Consider the following 20,078-nt stretch of genomic DNA (forward strand, 5'->3'; position numbering starts at 1 on the left):
TTCATCAGTCATCGAGGGAATACCAGTCTCTCTCTCTCTCTCTCTCTCTCTCTCTGACTGTCCTATAAAAAATGGAACGTCCAAGTCGATTAATTGCTCCCTTTCTGTGTCCAAGAATGTCGCAGAAAATAAATGTGGACATGTAACTGGAAGAATAGGAATGCTTTTTGTGTACATTGAAGAATAAAGGATAGTGATTGGGCAGGTGGGAGAGGTTTTCCTTTTATGAAGAAAAAGAAGATAGCAGCAAGGAACCGGGAGAAAAGTTGAACGTTCTTGGTGTGAAGTGTCGATGTGTGTGGCTCGGCAAAGGGATTATTGTCTACATTCCGGGCGTCATTGAAGGGTTGGGATAATTGGTAGTTTTCAGAGGCCTCGTTAACTGGTTGCAGAGAAAGCTCGTTTTTCTAGCTTTCGTGTGAATAGGGACTGACCGTCTTGGTATGTGTTTTGATTAACGTCCTCTAATTTGACAATTAACGAAATCAGTATAAGAGAATTCGTCTTGGGTGGTAGGTTTCAATGACAAGACTTTTGAGTCGTAAATATGCATATGACGACTGAGATTAATTGAATCGAATGAAGATAGATGGGGATGTGTTAACAGTATGACACGAAATACGTGTTATGGGAAAGGCATCTTTTATTTTTATTGTTTTTTTTTTTATTGTGGTTTCTTCTTTTTTATTGTTTCATAAGATCTCGCTACACTTATGGTACTGGCTAGTTGGAAGCTTTGCAGTAAGGTCTCACGTGGTCTTGCGGGTGCCAGCTCTCTGATTATTCGTGTACATTTGCTAATGCCTGCGATGGTAGTGAAGCGTGGAAGAAATATGAATCATATCGTATCATCTACTAAAGGGACGTTTTGTGTGTTTGCTGGCAATCCATCAAGTGCCTCCCTTCCCTTCCCTTTCGTGTAGGCAGCGTATTAGGCTTGTATAGGTTACAGTACATAGAACCATAGTGAATTTGGTGATCGTGATTAACTTTGGGAAACACGTACAGGTGATAAGATCTCGCAGCTGAGTTTTAACCATTGGCTTGTGGTGCTGCTTTTAGATAGATTGGGTGGAAAGAGAAATGGTATCGAGATCTTGGAGTAGAATCGTATTTTCAGTGTAAAGTTAGGTTGTAATGCAAGATACGCCTGTGTGTATGTAACTGCATCTATTTTTCCTGACCCTTAAGCTACTGTTTCTCTCTCCCCCTCATTTTCAGGGCTGGATTAGAAGGCATTACCTTGCCCGGCCTATTGGCCTCTACTCTTAAAAGAATGGGAATGCTGCGGTATATTTGTGAGCCTCTCGGTCATGCGTGTGTTTATTGACAGCCGTAATCAGCATTCTTCGCCAGATCCAAGCGTTAAGCTTCGAGGATTGAAAATAGTACACACAACTTAACCTGGCCGTCTTAGTTGATAGCGTCACGCTTCGCCATTTCACACCGGCCGACCGATGTGGTTTGTCTTCCTGCCGTCTTGGAGATTAGCCTCCGTTGTTAGCAGGTGACAAAGAGATGAAAGGTGAAGACGGGATCAATTTCAGTAGGGTCTAAGCGACCCTCATCGTTAAGTTTATACCTGGTTGAATATTTTTCTTGCGTGCGGTTTTCCGTTTGCTGGTAGAGGCCCTCTCTCTCTCTCTCTCTCTCTCTCTCTCTCTCTCTCTCTCTCTCTCTCTCCTCCACTCACACACACACACACAAATAGCCTATAATATATATATGTGTATGTGTGTGTATATATATATATATATATATATATATATATATATATATATATATATATATATATATTATAATAGTTTTGCTGCTCTCCATAACTGATTATTATGCCAGAAAAGGGGTTCTAATTATTTTTTGTTATCGGATGCAGTGTGGGAACGCCAATTCAGAACAGTGGTAGGGCTTAGAAAGGCTTCGCGTTTTAAGGAAATATTAATAGGAAAAGTTTTCTTATTTTAAATACAAATAATTTGCCCCAAATTGGCCGTCTACATGTAACTAAACGGTATTCCCCAGTCAAAAATACTGAAGTATCAGCAGCGAGTTATCTACGCTGAAAGCGTTATTCAATTACCTGGCATTCCCGTGATGTGCCTAGATATGTTAATTGAATATAGTAGGAAATGTGTTTTTGCATGACTCAAAGAGACCGGCAGCTTTTGATGGAAAACGTCAAAGCCCCTATTACCCTTCGTGACTCTGCTAGTTGTTTTTTTTTATGATTAGGTCAGTTTTTTTCTTTTTCGTCTTTTGGCAAGTTTACTCTCTAATGTGCCCTCTGCAGTAGAGCAGCAAATATCATAATTGTACGGTATATGTTATCGAGACCCTGGCGGAGTTAATAATAAGACTCAGACATGCAAATTGTCAACTTAATTTCGTATAACTTGGTCCAAACTTACATGAAAAATGTACTGTTTATAGTACTGTTAATTATTGGATTAGTTGTTGAATAGTTGTGTGGTACTGTGTTACTTATACAGTGCATTTTTTATGTTATCTCTCTCTCTCTCTCTCTCTCTCTCTCTCTCTCTCTCTCTCTCTCTCTCTCTCTCTCTCTCTGTGTGTGTGTGTGTGTGTATGTGTGAAATAAATAAGGTGTTCAAAACAAAATTCCACGATAGAATGAAAGAAGGGGAGACAGAAAGAGAGAGAGAGAGAGAGAGAGCAGAAAGAAAGAAGATATATATAAAGCGAAAGTGCAGTCATTTTCCATTCCCACTTTGTATGAGATGTAACCTTAGCTGTTTCTAATGTTCCCATACTTTCACAGATCATATTTTATTTTGAGGGAACTTCCCATGTAATTTTGTTCCTTTTTATTCCTAACTAGCAATTATTTGGGAAATGACATCGAAGTGCGTGATACTCACTAGAACTATGTATATATATATATATATATATATATATATATATATATATATATATATATATATATATATATATATATATATAATGTATGTATGTATATATATATGTATATATATATTTTTTTCAACAAAATTTATTCTGAGTGTCACTTAATTGTATAGTGTTAATAGTATATATATTGAAACAAATAAGTAGAAACTGATTTTGACATGAATTTATTATGAATAATGTTACCTTGTTATCGAAGTCAGCAGTTAGTAAAAAATGAAACATCCTACTATTGGAATGTTTGTAACTGCCACCTCTCCCCTTTTCCACCTTTTAACACTTCTTCCTCTACCCCTTTTGTGTGCGATCTTTTGTGTGCGTACCTCTCCATCCGTTTTCCATTTCCCGGCTGCGTCCGAGGAAGGCCAGCTTGTATCTGGCTTGCCATCTCGGGTCGTTTGTTTGTCCCTGCTACGGTAACTTCCGATGCGTCCCGTCTTATCTGCTTCATCTGCCTCGAAGACTTTCTGAGCAGGCTCTTTCCCTCGAAAGCTGCCTCATGCCATCCTCGCTCGTTTGCCCTTCCCGGGTCAAAGGGAGTTCATTATGACCCCAGGGTTATTTTAGAAGGCTTCGATGGGGGTCCAACAGATTCCTGAACTCCTGACCCGAGAGAATTATTTTTGGTTTTCCCCTCCGCGACCTCTTGTGCCTTTGGGAGGGGGTTATGGTTCGGGAACGAATGGGGAAGCAGAGCTCGATGTTCGAGAGTAACAGCTAGGGCTATACGGAAATAAGGATTTTACCATCGAGTCCCTCACAATTTAATTGGATTTAACATTTTTGTGAAATGAATATTAAACTTCCTATTGATCAAAACTTCCTTGATTTTATCCTAAGTTTGCTCTGTGTCAGCTAAACAACGATCCGCAATAGCAAGTAAAATAGTTTAACTCTGTAACCTTTGGCCACTTAGCGTTATTAAACCACTCTCCGATTTGAACGGATCATTATGCTCCGGGGAAAGAAGAGAGCTGGAATTAGACAGCATAAAACTTTCTCAAGTTCTTGAGAAAACTTATGAAGGTGACCCAGAGGGAGGTTTATGCACCAGAAGTTTCCTTTTAACGAAGACTGCATAGAGAAGACTGCATAGAGCTTTTAGGGGACCTAACTGCAGATTATATTTGTCAGAATTAAAGTTTTTTTCGATTTTTTTGTACCCGGTAATGGCTTTGGACTTGAAGAAATGTGAATAGAATTCTGTATATTGTGATTGTCTCTTAGCTTTTGTATAAGCTTAAGGAAATGAGAGAGAGAGAGAGAGAGAGAGAGAGAGAGAGAGAGAGAGAGAGAGAGAGAGAGAGAGAGACGTAAAACAATTGGGTCTGATTATTGTGGTTTCACTTTTGTAGAATGGTGAATACCTCGTTTAAACCCCTCCGTATGTAAAAATCAGGTGATGTACGTTTTGTAATTTGACGAACCAATAGTCTCATTTCTTCTTTATCTCTCCTGTTGCGACCAACGGCATTCGAATGTCAGTCAGGAACTAAGTCACTTTTTAGATTTTATGATATAGTTACTTACGTTTGAACTGTTATCCAGATACACACGAAACGCCCTCCTTTCGTTCCTTTCCCTGCCTGGTTCAAGGATCCAACTCGTGTTCAGTTGTTATGAGAGAGAGAGAGAGAGGTAGAGAATCTATGGAAACAGAAAGCCCTCGTGTTGCTAATGAAATTAAAGGAGGAGGTGGAGGAGGAGGAGGCGCCGGTGTTCGTGAATTAGTCATGCGTGGCGATGTGGTGCTGAAGTGAATTTGGTATTTGGTCCAGGATTGCACCCGCGGCGTCTGACACGAAATCGGCGTTTCAGGACCCATTTGGGGTATTTGCCAGATATGTGGTAATTGGGTTTGGCATTTTGAATCTATAATGTGCGTGTGTATGAGAGCGAGATTAAGGTTGGGGGCGGGTGCGAAGTAGAGAATGCAAATGAGAAGTTATAGTGTTATTGTTACTGCTGTTATGTAAATAAACAATGGATTACGAGTATATAGAAAAATTTTCACTATTTACATTATCTCATACAATGTAGGTGGTATCTGTCGTTTTATTTTTAATTCATTATATTTGACTTATTCTAGCTAAAGGTATTTGAAATTACGCATCGCCATGTTATATATTGAGATCATTGTGTATAATTCTTTAGTGTAAATAATGTAAATACTACAGCTGTACCCAGAAAAGTTAGACCCCTTATTTTATTGTTTTATTATAAGATGAAAAGAGAAAGAAAAAAAATCATGGAGTGTCATTTATGAAATTCATAAATTCGTTATGTCCCGCTTAATGCACTGAAATCGTTACAAGATATAAAAGGCAGGATCGTAAATGGGAAAGTTAACTAAGCAAATTTTGAATGGAGTTGGTATGTAAGCTTAGTCTTCGTGTTGCTCTTGAATGTTTTATTTACAAGTTTTGGATGGTGACTGAAGTTTACAATAATTTCTCAGTTAACTGCGTTAAAATGTTATTTTTTTTTCTTTGTACTTGTTATATGCATTTCCCTATTAGTATAGACTAAATGTACTTGTTTGTTTGAAACACGTTTTTTTTTATCTTGTTGTTCTTCTTAAACGTTATTTTAGTAGAGTCCCTTGAGAATGAATTCCAGTGTTATTCAGATTAAACCAATTTAAATAGTTTAAATCCCTGCTATTGTGGGGAGAGAGAGAGAGAGAGAGAGAGAGAGAGAGAAGAGAGAGAGAGAGAGAGAGAGAGAGAGTTTAAATTTATATAAACGAGATGAGAATGTTGTGGTAGGTAATTAAATGATGAAATATTTAAGTGAAATGAGGATATAACACTTGTTTGAAATCAGAATCTGTACCATGCACCGGAAATTTTGTCTGCTAAAAGTCGACTGTATGTAGTGTGCTTTAATCTCTCTCTCTCTCTCTCTCTCTCTCTCTCTCTCTCTCTCTCTCTCTCTCTCTCTCTCTCTCTCTCTCTCATATAATTGTTTATATTGCTGTGTAACAACATGGCCAAGGTTAACTCAGTGTCGTTGTGAATTTATTGAAAATGTTTGTGCATTACAATGAAGATAGAGATTATTTTGATTATCAGCAGTACAAAAAGATTGTAGCTGATTAAATTGCTGTAAATCAGATTACGATGCAAGCGAAAGGAAATCATGGATTGGGGAAACAAATCAGTAACAACAGCAACAACGACAAAAGCAGCAGTGCAGCGGGACACCACGTTGGTTTTGTCCGAAAGGAAGAAGGGCGGGTCGGCGACAAGGGAATTGATTGTAATCATATGCAAATTGAGTGTAATTGAAGGAAAGTCAAGTGGTTTAACATTAAGGGGAAGACAGAAGTCTCCAGGGACGAGGAGACTGAAGGCGAATCTCGAAGCTAACCGCAGCAACCAATCATTTATATGGAGGGTCGATCCCATGCAGTGGCACCTGATACTGTTTTTGTGGCCTGCGGTGGTGATGGTGCATTTGACTCTAGTAGTGTCTTTCTTTTCATATCTATGGTTAATGATTGTGCCTTTTTTTCTCCCGCAGCTGTGTACATACTGGTGCTTTTGCTTCTAATTTTTCCTCCTCTGGCTTTTATATTCCCCTAAAGTATGTATTCCCTGTGTTGATCTTCCATTACCCCCTTTACTACGTCTTTCCCCCCTCATACTTTTTTTTACTATCCCATCTTTCTTTTGATCCTCTCTTTGGTCTTGGTGGCCGGTAGTTATGGACCTAAAGGCTTCTATATAATGTGCCGGATGGAGGGGGAAATAGGGAGAACCGACCCACTTGAAAGATGCATAATGGATTGGAAGTCTCGCTTAAATTTTAGGCAAGTGAGATTGAGTGTTTTTATGTTGTTCTTTGAAGCCTCCATATTTTTTGGAACTGGAGGTCATAATTATGAGGAAGGGCTGTAAAAGAACCGTAAGAGGTTTTAAAGTGTTATTTTCTTCTTAGCGTTGGAGTTTTATGCTCATAGCCCAATTTCATATTGCAGTAACTTTAAAATCTGACCCAAATTGACACCATCTCCCTCTTTAGTGTTGAATTTAAGTCTACCAGCTTTTCTGGTATATATATATATATATATATACATATATATATATATACATATATATATATATATATATATATATATATACACACACACACATACACAGACCAGAAAAGCTGGTAGACTTAAATTCAACACTAAAGAGGGAGATATTTGCCTGCAACGTCGCTTGGCTCAAAGGGCCGGTGTGAAATTCCACCACTTACGTATTTCCTGTGCTTTTTCTTCCACAAATCTCTACACATCTCTAGCTCCCTTTCTCATACTTCTCACCCAAGTAAGTTTGGGTCCTCCAACTCTTCTGGTGCCAGTGGAGCTTAGCTGACGCTACCACGTACTGTTCTCTCACGGGATGTGTGCAGGACATGTCCAAGCCATCTCCATCTTCTTTTCATTATTATCACATTAAAATATGGAACTTGAGGAATTTCACTTATGGTATCATTTCTAACTATCCTGCTGTCTGATTCCTGACATTCTTATATGTTCGTACAGCAATACAGATCGTCCAAGACATAGAATTGTCTTCCTTTTTGTGTTTGTATATATATATATATATATATATATATATATATATATATATATATATATATATATATATATATATATATATATATATATATATATATATATATATGTGTGTGTGTGTGTAAGTGTGTAAGTTGAGGTCATTAGTATTGTGTGAGTTAATCATCTCCGACCATTGCAGCTGTTTCCGTACGCGTTGAATGTGATCGTGATGTAGCATAATTTTGTTGAGGTTTAGGCTTACGCTTTATTCATGAATGGTTTAGGTTTCGAATGAGAATCTCAAATGTTGTGTAAGAATAGACGCAGGAGGTTCTGTTTCGACATCCTCGATAGGCCTATCTGTCTTGTATTCCTATTTTTGCCGATGGTTTATGAAATTTATGATGACTTAGAAATTTGAAAGGCCTCAATTCCAGCTTCGTTGGGCTGTTTAGAAGTGGAGCCATTTGAAGATTTTCCTCGACGGCGGATGCCTTAAATTATGTGGATGAATGAAGTGAGTTGAGCATATTCAGTCTCTGATGTAATGGACTTCAGTGGTCTGCTGTTGGCGAGTTTTTGTTTTATTTATTTATTTGGTGATGAAATCTTTTATGGAAGTTGATTAAGAATCCGCGAGTTTTGCTAATAATAATAATAATAATAATAATAATAATAATAATAATAATAATAATAATAATTTATAATGATTTGTTAAAGTGCTTGAAAGGTAAATTTATGCTTGAAGGTGATTCCGTGGTACTTATTTCTTTTCAGTGAGTTGATTTTAACAATGTAGGAATATTTTTGTTATATCAGTTCGTAAGCGCCGAATACAATTAATTCGTTCTTCTTCAGTCCCATGAAGTAGTCATTACTTTGGTATGTTTGTAGATACTGCTCCACGGAGATTAACGCTAAGGGAAACATAAGATTTGTCCTTAGGCCGGAACACACAGCACAGCTGCTGCTGTGTGTGTCCTGCCTCTGCCTCTGCCTCTGCTACATGAAGTGTCTCGGTGCTAAATTCTGCCGGGACGAAAGGGGGCGAGGGGGTGATTGGACAAAGGAGAGATTGAGGGATTGGGAGGGGCAGGGCTTGCGGTGTTGATGATGTTGCTACTGTTTGTGTGAGGTGTTTTGATATTTTGTTTGTTTGTTTTTTTTGAAATGCCATGTGTGTTTCGGTTTAAGATTACGAGTGAGTGCGGCTGTTTTTATTTTGATTATTTGTCAGTTTGTTTAGTTTTATAAAAAGCCTTGTGTCTCGGCTCAAGGAGGTTGGTCTCGGTTTAAGATTACGAGTGAGAATTTTTTTTATATTTCTCTCTGGCTCACTTGATTTTGCGTCAAACCGTGACAAAAGCAATTTTATTTAAGACGTCTGGGACGGTTTATATTGTGTATATGGAAATAAAAGATGGCTCTAAGGTCGTCCTTCCCAGAAAAGGGCATCTGGTCGCATTATCTCTCGTGCCCTTCCCCTTCCTCCCCTCCCATTTTTCACCCTTACACCATTCATTATAACTTTGCCAGTATTTCTCCTCGCTTTTTTCCTCGCTATCTATCCACTCATTCCATTTTCCTTTCCATTAGCCTCGGAGGCTGGCTGTCCCTTCTTCCCTGCTTACTTCATCCGTGCTAAGAGATTCCGTGGAGGCATTCCACAAGCGAGTTATATATTTACAGCTATGAATAGACGGAGCAATGGGGGAGTGTGGAGTTTGTGTTTAGGGTATTTACAGCATTTGGTGTCCTACCGGGATGTGGGGTGGGAGAGTCCTTCCTTCCTACCACGGGAGACGCTGGAGTCCACGGGAAGTTTCTTTGGTTGTGCTCTTCCCTCGAGAGTTTGTTTACTGCTACAGGCTACAACAAGGGGGGTAGGGATGATGTACACCGTAGAGCTACGGTGCGCGCTCTTAGCAGGTTTGTGAGAATGGGGAAGGGCCCCGATGACAAAATTGAAGTAATTTGAAACATTTCTCTTCGTAATGTTCTTCCTTACGGGTTTCACTTTTGCTGGTTGCTTTTATTTTCTCCTCTAGGAAATCGAAAATTCTTCTGAAGTAGTTTTATGCTGTGGATGGTTCTGTAATTTTTAAGTAATGTGAAAAATATTTCTTGTTAATGTTTTTCCTTGCATGTCTGATGTTTAGAGTTGCCTTTTTTGCCTCTTCAGAATAGAAAATTCCTCCAAAGGAATTTCATTGTACGTTTTACTGTCTTTTATTGTGGTATTTCGGTATTATTTCGTTAAAAATTTTTGAGTCAGTTTAATACATTTTCCTTTGTAAGAAGTGGCCGTTGTTTCTTGTAGATCTGTGGTAACGAGCGCCTGACTAATGAGGGCTGATGAATCAGAGTTCGCGAAAGATTTTTAAAGTGAAATGAAACGAGACAGCTGGAAGCTTTGGGTGCCCAGGGCAGCCAAGCATTGTTTATCCACATCCTCTGTAGGCCTACTTACTCCCTACGTGGCCAGTTATGGTTATTCTCAGTTCGCTTACCCTACAGTATTGGTTTACTCCTAAGGCAGAAATTTTATTCATAAAGAAATTAAAAGCAAAGGGTTTTGCTAGCTGTTTTGTTTCTAAATTTCAAGTTAAAAATTGTAATAGCCTGTATTAGGAGATAAAAATTTGTCATTGGTTTCTAAGATTTTTAGTAAATGTAACATGTTGATTATAGTGACGATTCTCAAGGTCTGTTCGTGATATTTCGATTCGATTTGATATTTCTCCAAAAACTGGTTATTATATGGCCTTATCTCGATTTGAAAGCAGGTTTACATGACGGAAATGATATACGCCGTAATATTTTCAAAGCGTTTAGATAGCCATTTCACCGATTTCATTCCAGCATTTGCCATACAACGCCAGTGAAGGTTTAGCGTCTTCCTTTTGATGGAACTCGTTCAGGTGAAACGAGGTCAGCTTACCGTTCCTGTACTGCTTCTCTTCCCTCACCTTTTGTCTGGTGACCTGACCTGACCCTGGCGTCATGTTACAGCCCATCTTGGTATGGTCTCTCCTTGTACAAATAAGGGGGCCCTTTTGAAATTCCCACGTGCTCCAGTAACATGTTGTCGCTCGTTTTACTATTTCGATAATCCAAGTAATCGCAGGAACACGTACGTATTGTTTTGCAAAAGTACATAGGTTTTATTTTTTCAGTCTTACCACCTCACCCTCCCTCTTCCTAAGCATCCCCCCCATGTCATTTTCTTATCACAAAATCCATCAATATGTCAAGCATACACATTCGGACAGTACTTTCTCTCTCTCTCTCTCTCTCTCTCTCTCTCTCTCTCTCTCTCTCTCTCTCTCTCTCTCTCTCTCTTTCACACAGTGCGCTTCTCCAACGTTTTACTTCCTTTTCCAGTTTTTACTGGATCTTGGCCCCTTTCAACATCCATTCGCTTATTAGATCATAAATCATGAATCATGTCTTTGAATTACGTCCGATTGACCTTTTCATGGATGATCTCAATTTTTATAAATTGTCCAAAAGGGAGTTTGGCATCGACGCAGGATTTGCTCCTCGCTGCTGCGACATTTCGGTGATAATGATCTTTTTGAAAGATGGGTGGTGCGGACTGGGAATGAGACGAGATGGGTTGGCAGCTGGTGTCTCTGTTGTAATGTGAATTATTTGGATAATGATGATTTATTACTGTATCCATATCATCAGAGTGTCGATGGTCGAGAGGGTCGATGCGATGTCTTTGCATATTTCAGGTATAGTTATTTTGATATGAATTTGAAAAATTGTGTAGATTACGAAAAACATTCAAGAAGCGATCCCTCACCTACCGTCAAAAATGACGGCAATATTAGAGTCGAGACGGCAAACTTCGCCTTCTGGACGCTACGTACCATTCTGGAGCTCGAACCAAGGGTTAAATGTTGATAGCAAGGCCCGGTCTGGACGTCTGTAAGTTTAAACTTGGAGCTCATTGCTTTTGTAGATGATCGTTAGGGCACACCAAAAATTTAATATATATTCATATTTTGTTATCGTTCTTTAGTTAACTGGAGTTACTAATAACAGTTTCACTTGTTTCATAATCCAGTTACCATTGATTTGCGATTTCATTGAGTAAAATTTCAGTTAATATATTCTATATATATATATATATATATATATATATATATATATATATATATATATATATATATATATATATATATGTGTGTATATATATATATATATATATATATATATAATTATTTATTACTTTTTTTTTGAAATGTCTAACATGGTTTCTGGATATAAAACTGTTTTACATGGCACCACAATGTGAATGTTTTCCAAGGTAGAATAATTAATGAAGGAGAATGACCTAAGTGATGGTTTTATGTATTTCTGTAGGTTGTCTTGCGAGGAAACAGCCTTGGGCGTGCGTGCCTACATGCGTGTATTTATTTTTTGTGGTATGCGACTGATGTGTTTTGTCCGTGAGGGTATGTGCGTGGTTTGGGGGATGTTTTTGTGTAAAGGAGCACTTAAGTGGGATTAAGGATCCATTACAGCAGATCCTTGGCGGCTGGATTCCGTGTCCCTGTTAAACGCATCTCACAGGGGTCGTCTGAGGGCGCTATTAAAAACTCACCTGTTTATGTATGTGCCAGAAGATAGACTGTGATAGCACAGGAACCCTAACCTTCTTCTCTCCCCTCCCATCCCCACGCTATCATCCTCCCCCACGATTTGTAGACAGAACCCACTGGTCTCCTATCCCATCACCCCCTAGCTAATGTTGCCTTACAGTTTGTAGGAACCATGTTGGTGGATTTTAGTCGGTGAATGACGTTTGCTTAATTTGCTGAAATGAATATTTGTGCAGGGCTTATGGACTTCCTCTGTTTGCGTTGTTGTTCTCGTGTGCAGTTCATTTATAATGCTGGCTGTTGAAGAACTGTGTATCTAATTAATTCTTTTCTAATTCTTTCTTGATCGAGTATAGGTCCGAATGGTGATCCTGAAAATATTTTAAAAAATGAAGAAAATTGTATACGTTCTAAAATTCTAATTGTTTTTATGTTTGAATTTTTAAAGATTTTTTTCATATTTCTCGCATTGCGTCAACAATAATCTTTATTTTCATTATACGTTATATAATTAATTGCTTTCTTACTGTTGCCTGATTTTCGTCTGTTCTTTCTCCACGGGAATATTTTTAATGTTTATCTTGTTTCGTTCTCGATACCTAAATTGTAGTAACAGTTATAATATAATAAATGAATAATCCGTATGGAGCCTTGTTTTTACATTGGTTTGAATATAATTAGGACTTCATGGACTTAAATTTGTCGAAGAGGATGATACATCCACTTAGCTGTTAAGCGAGATCTACATTGTCCTCCTCCCCTTCCTCCCTATAGCAAGAATATCGGGGAGTACGAAAACGTGGAATAAATACATAAAAATGGATGAAGATGGACATATCATTTGAGAATTGTTCTAAAGATATTTCAAGTTTAATGGAAAGAGTAATCTGATGTTTTTGGATTTGGAACATATTAGTTTAATAATAGCATTGTGTGTGTGCGCGCGCGCATGCACGTGCGCGTTATATTTTGTACGTGTAAACGTAAGAGTATGCGCTGGTGAGCATTGCAAACTGGCTTCTAAATGATAGCATGTTAATATTCATTTACAAGTCTACGGCGACGAATATGAACTCCTGTGACGGTCTTATGAGAACCTTCCCTTTATGCGTTCTACATCATCTGACGTCTTTTAGAACTAAATTGAAATAGCGGTCTTTGGGAAGATCTTGGTTGAGGGGGGGACCTTGGGGAGGCCGGTAGGAGGGGTCAGGGCAGCAGGAAGAAGTGAATTGTCCCGAATATAGGAGACGGAATGAGATCTGGAGACAAAGCTGGATGGCAAGATAAAGGGGATAAAGGCCATTCTGTTTGGAAGAACAAAGCCGAGAGGAAGGATAAATCATGTTGATTGGGAAGGAAGGTTAAATGGAAGAGGGGGTTTTGAGGTGGGGGGGGGGAGTAGGGTGGTTCCTGCCTTAGGCTGCTCTTAACAATACCCCTCTGATTTCAACACATTCCGGTCTCCTTTCCGCAGCCTTCCTTCCTTCCTCCTGCTCCTGCCTTTCTTTCTGCCTTCCTCTCTCCGTTCTCTCTCGTTTAATTTCTCCCTGATCACTCCTTGTGCCCGTTCTGTGTCCTGTGAAACTGTGGAACTTACAGTGGCCAGTCAGTCAGTTTTTCTTTTATCTTCTTTTATTTGCGTAATCTCCGTACTTCATTTCCTTTTGTAATTCATTCATGTGTTATAGCATATCTGGTGTTTCGATATTATATTTCCTTTTGAGCAAATTTCCTTATTACGGGTGTGGCTTACTCTCTATTCTTGATAATATTAATTACGAACAGAGAGATGCAGGCATATTCATTTCGTGAATTGTGACTGGAGAGAGAGAGAGAGAGAAAGAGAGAGAGAGAGAGAGAGAGAGAGAGAGAAGTGATAGGTCTGGGAGGCTAACATCAAGATAAAGTCATACCCTAATGGTCCTTTGGGCTTTTTTTTTTTTTTGTGCTCATAAAGAAAGTAGCAGAGATTAGAAAGATTTCAGACAGTTTGTCCAAGCCGTCTCATCTCCGGGCCTAATCGTGATTTCATAGGCGAAGTCGATAAGTAGAATTTTCTTTCGAGGTTTTATTTTTAAACTTCCAACATCTGCGTGAGGGCAGTCTGGTTCTATTCGAGGGAACAGTGACTTCTTGTTATCTGCGACTTATGGATATATCGATTAGTATGGTGTGTTTCTGTGCTCTACCAGCAGGTCTATGGGTTAGTTTTCAGGTTAATTACTGCCTGGTTTATTTCATGAAATTTCTTCATACTGAGGGTACAGTAATCGTGTTAAACAGTGTGCAGTATGGTGTAGCGTTTGCTACCACTTGTACATTATAATTTATACCGAACAGCTGATTTAGTTATGGTAAAATAGGAGACTTTCTTATACGAAAGATTGACCTCTGTACTTACAAGTTTCTCTTTACTCCTGTTAATTTTAGGCACATGAAACAAAGACTTCACATCCGGCATGTTTCGTGGAAAATTCTCCAGGAGGATGGATTTAGACCAAGAGGGGTTTAATATTAAACCTTCTGGGTGCTAGACAGACTGAAGATAGGGGACCGGATTAGACAGGTGGAGAGGACGGCGGATCTCCGGAGATAACACCGGTCGGGTATATAGATTAGCGGGACCAGTTAATACGGATTTACTCCATTAGCCGGATAAACTGTTATGGGTGGAGGAGAATTTACCGTCGCGAAGTAACGGCAGTTGGGGGGAGGTAGGTAAAGAGGATATTTCGGGCGGGTATGTCTTGGAAATGGGAATAGATGAGAGGGTGAGTTGAGATTATTCTGATGAAAAGGGACTTTTCAGAAAGAGATGGGATTAACGGATTACTATCCTGTTGTGCCAGTCATGTTTTGAAAACTGCAGGAAGTAAATTTATATTTGCATTTAATTGTGAACCACAGAGGGCAGAGTTAATTTTACCCTGGGTTTTTAGGAAAGTGGCTGTATTGCCCTTTAGTTTAGAAGAAATACCCAATGTATGGCTGGCAAAAGAATTAATCTCTCTCTCTCTCTCTCTCTCTCTCTCTCTCTCTCTCTCTCTCTCTCTCTCTCTCTCTCTGTATGTCGACCACACCCTTGTGAGATAGATATAGATGGATTGGGCTAAAGGATGATTGAAGGATGACAAATGAGGAGCTCTATCTTCTAGGCCAGATATTTAAGGATGACAACCATGATGAATGAGGGTCAGACGCTGGTGATTATCCCTCTACAGTACCGTACTATTTCGGGTCTCCATAGAATGATAACAATAATAATAACAGTGCTTATCACCCGTCATCTTCATTCATAATCTTCATCAATCCGTATATAGGAATTTAGAATAAAATAGTCTTAATCGAAAAGACTTGCGTTAACCAAATTAATTAAATGGAGGTTCGCTAGGTTTTGGGGAGTCAGCAATATACAGTAGCTTTTTTCGAGTCAGCAATATGTAGTTTTTTCTGTATTTTGATACGTGTATTGTTCTTTACGCGAAGAAAGTTTTAACTTATTGTGTTTGTTTTTTCTCCATCATTAATTTTATCGTGGGTTACAAAAGGAGTATTAATAACGTTATTATCTATGGGTTTTAACAGATTTGTCAATTTTTTTCATCACTAATTGCAAGGGGAGTGGTAATCGCATAACATTGAAGATTGATTTTAAGATTAAACAAATCCGGTTCCATTTCCGTCGTGTTTTTATTTCAGGTGGCGGTATTTGGGTTATTATAGTTTGAAGTTTTCATTTGTTTTTCTCTTGAGAGAGAGAGAGAGAGAGAGAGAGAGAGAGAGAGAGAGAGAGAGAGAGAGAGAGAGAAATGTCCCTGTCGTTTAAGAAAGTCATGGATGACACAACACGGGCAAACAAATGGGTAAAGGGATACGTAATGGGTAAATAAATAGCGTAAGGCGAAACCTTCTGTCAGTCGCTTTGGTGAGAAAGTGTTCATTTTGCTCGAGTTCGAAGAGAGGAGTTTTTACTATTCAAACTTTTTAGCTGTTTAGTATTATGTATCATTTGCCTTTTTTGTGTTGATTCTGTTGACCGATTCAATTATTTTTTTAGTCGGCGGTGAGAAAGTTTGTGAAAATAGTTTTTATGAACTAAAGACGAAGGTATGTGAAAAAAATCTTTGGTGGGTAAAGAAGAAATTTTTCGTTTTCGGTAAAAATATTTGTGCTTAAACACTTTGACTGAGAAATGAGAAAAAATTATGTTTCCTGTATTGATATCAGTGCCCTATATCATTTTAAACTAATAGGCCTAAATATCAGTTACTTTATTCAAGAGCTCGATAAAGCAGTCGCAGAGAATCCAAGGAAAACAAGATGAAGAGGATGACAAGGAAAATAAAAGCGTAAATATACATTTACTTGAATTTTGAATTTGCGAGTGTTATCACTGTAGAAAGTACAATCATTGTTATAAAAGGAACATGGGTAAATTTCTAGATATGCCAAACATTATGCAAGTAATTCTACCTTGTATCTTTTACTTTAACAATTTATGCTTGATCTTTCTTATAGCATAGATAGACTACGTGCGATAAGCCATTTTTGGCCAAGCAGGTAAGACTACCCTTCAAGAATTCTGCCGTTGCCTGCGTTAAGAACCCCAACTATTCCCTGTTTTTGACAAATGCAGGAAAGTTTTTGCTTTTCTTACAATTACTTGATCTTAATGTGATGCTCCAATGCACCTCACTAGATGGCAGTGCCAAGTGTGGCCGGCTATGATGACAATGATAAGCCACCATTAATCATTCTTTAACACATGATGTTGCACTAAGTGTTTGTTTCTTTTTCCCCCCTCCGGCATTCCCCTTACCAGGTGGGGTACGGCGAGTGGGACTCTCCAGAGAGAGAGAGAGAGAGAGAGAGAGAGAGAGAGAGAGAGAGAGAGAGAGAGAGGTTTGTTTATTAGAGTTTGTATTACTCCTGACACTCCGCTTAGCAAATGGAAAAAGAAGGAAAGAAAGAGAAAGCAAGTAACTCCAAGTGACAGATTTATGGCATCTCTTCGTCGTGGATGATTTCCAACCTCTCTCCATTAATTAGGGCAAGGGTCACAGTAGTTTAGTGTAGTTAGAGTTAGAGGATGGCCTTGTATTGTCAGAGTTGAGGATGCCCAATAAGGAAGTTATATTGTTTTGTTAACGCTGTTTTAGGTATTCTCTTTTGTCCTAAAAGCTACCCTAAAATCTGTTTAAATACAGATATTTACTGTGTGTGTGTATGTATGTATATATATGTATATATATATATATATATATATATATATATATATATATATATATATATATATATATATATATATATATATATATATATATATGATTATAGTTTTGTCTCTTACACACGCTTGATTTTTATGTGCACAGATATGAAGCCACAAATACCGTTTAATATCGAAGTCACAATACCTTGAGAGTAACTTACACCCAAGGGGAATTTCATTCGCATGTGTGCGTATGTATGTACGTTGTGTTTTGTCTGTGTTTTATTTTTCTGAGTGCAAGTTGCGGGAAGTTGATGGATGAGTCAAAGGAGCAAGGGGGAAAAGGAGGAGGAGGAGGAAGATTGTTAGAGTGAAGAGGATATAATGACGGTCATCCGTAATGATGGTGTCATGTTTGAGTGGCACTTCGTGGGAAACATGAGCATCGGCACCCACGGAGGCATGTGGCGCTTTTCGGGTGGCATTCGAGGCACCGTGGGTGGCACCAGGACTGCGTTTCCCCCGCCCCCTCTTTCACTAATTGGCCTGCCGAGGGCTGTGAGGGGAGAAGAGGAAAGGGAGTTTTTGGGTGGTTTTGTTGTGAGGGGAATCTGTAACGTCTGTGCTTGACTTTGGGCGTAACACCATGTCTCTATAGGCATCTGTTCTTAGAGGACCCAAGGGGGAGGGGGTAATAGTGCGGGAGATGGTGATGGTGATGATGATGTGGAGTTTGTGGAGGACAACGATATTGGTAGAGAGACTGACTTTTAAAGAAATTTCTTTCTCATCTCCCCCTTTTACCATTAACGATCATTAGCTGACATTTCGTTTCTGGTACCGTAGGAAAGAGGAAGAAGAAGCCTTCTCATTAGGGAGAGAGGGGATATATGGGAAACGACAAGCACAAGGCTTCCATTATAGATGAGTAAATGAACTGTGTAGTTTGTTTTAGAATATTAATTGGTCATTTTTAATATAATCCGTCTTAATTAGATAAGAAACCAGAAAAATGTGGACTTTTTAATTGCTGATATTTTTTTATTAATCCGAAATCAGACCCTTATGGGTTCTGTCTACAAGATTGAATATAAAAAAGGCATCTTCGAATCTTAAGAAGCGATGGAATATATCGAGAGAGAGAGAGAGAGAGAGGGAGGGCCTGAGTTTGTTGTGTAAGTTCCTTTCTCGTAGACTTTGGTTTTTAATAATCTGAAAAGGGGCGTTATGCCCTCAAAAGCAGCGTTTTTACTTCCATTAAGTCATAGTTGAAACCTTGCAGAGATATTTGCCTTGTATTTCAACGCTTGATGTGTTTTTCGTGTAACGAGATTGAATCCTTGAGTCCGTCTCCCTCTCTGCAATATTGAGTTTCAGTATATGGTATGGCTGTGTGTTAGCTGTGTCGTGATGGGCTCGGTGTCTAAAGGAATAGTAAAGGCGTCCTCTGGGGGAGCATATAATGCTAGGAAGGACAGAGGATGGGGAGCATAGTCTTTGGCAAAGCACGTATTTAATGGCAAGCCTGGGAGTTAAGAAGTACACGGCATTGGATCGTAAAAACCTATCGTTCCGGGGCTGGCACTTTTGCTACTTTTATGACAACTACGAAATGGCGTCTCTTCTTCTGTTTTATTTTTTCCTTTGTCATCAGTGGCACTAACCAAATGGAAGGAAATTTCCTAAAAACGCTTTGGTTTTCGCCTCTATATTTATTTTAGTGCTTTTATAACTTTTATTTCGTTGAGCTTTACCATGCTTGAAAAGTTGGGAAGACGATTGGTGTCATTTACCATTTTTCTGTTTTGGTTTTTCTACATTGTTTACTATTATTTAAAAGAACTATGAGAGAGATTTCAAACGTATTGAAGTAATCTAGTTTATGATTAGATATATACATAAAAACGGTATTGCAATTAATCTTTTATGTAAAACTGTGCCTAAAACAGTAGCCTCAGCACACAGTAACTGAATATGCTGGGAGGAAACACTTCCCAATTAGTTTATTTATGAGGTGACTCCAGAAATGACTGGGCAAATCTAGTGCTCCTGTTGCTGCTACTTGTGCAGTCTCCGAGGGATTTATTGCTAAAGGATATGACGCCAAATATTTCTGTGACGCACGAATCTCATGTACTTAAACGTTTACGCTCTCTCTCTCTCTCTCTCTCTCTCTCTCTCTCTCTCTCTCTCTCTCTCTCTCTCTCTCTCACAGGTCTGTATGATGTTCTTTTCCTTTCGTACATTGCATCTTCCAAGTTATCAGGACACTTCTAGGATCAACTTTTTAAAAATGAAAAAGAACAGTGACATTAAAACAGTTCATCATGCAAATATTTTATGATTTTTTGTCTGTTAAGATGTCCAGATTTCCAAACTTTTATATACTTGTATATGCATATTTCTCTTCATACATCGATTAAATGCATCGCGTCATTTTTAGACCTTTGTATTAAAATGAGCAGTGGACTCGATGAAAGAACTTCTCTAGAGCTAGTGAGTTTGAATTGTTGTTCAATGGTATTGGAAAGATAGATTTTGAATCGATTAACCGCTTAAGCCAGTGTCGTTAATATTAACACAAAATTATCGTAGGTAAGTTTTCTTTAGCATGGAGGCAATTTAATTATTTCAGTTAATTTGCTTAGGTGTATTCTTGTTGCTCTCTTTTCTAGATGTTCGTATTCATTTGCCATATTTCGAAGATGTTTTTAAAGTGGGCGTTTTAGTAGGTTCGTTGTTAATGCCGTGGTCTTGTATCGAAATTTTGGTATTTGTA

General features: G+C 38.5%; 1 protein-coding gene across 1 annotated transcript in view; it reads left to right on the forward strand.

Annotated features, from left to right (window-relative positions):
* The window catches only part of LOC136836757 (plexin-B-like), a 524,153-nt gene that overhangs the window by 98,322 nt on the left and 405,753 nt on the right, over nt 1-20,078 (forward strand).

The sequence above is a fragment of the Macrobrachium rosenbergii genome, chromosome 56 (assembly GCF_040412425.1).
Source record: "Macrobrachium rosenbergii isolate ZJJX-2024 chromosome 56, ASM4041242v1, whole genome shotgun sequence".
In the NCBI taxonomy this organism is placed as follows: Eukaryota; Metazoa; Arthropoda; class Malacostraca; order Decapoda; family Palaemonidae; genus Macrobrachium; species Macrobrachium rosenbergii.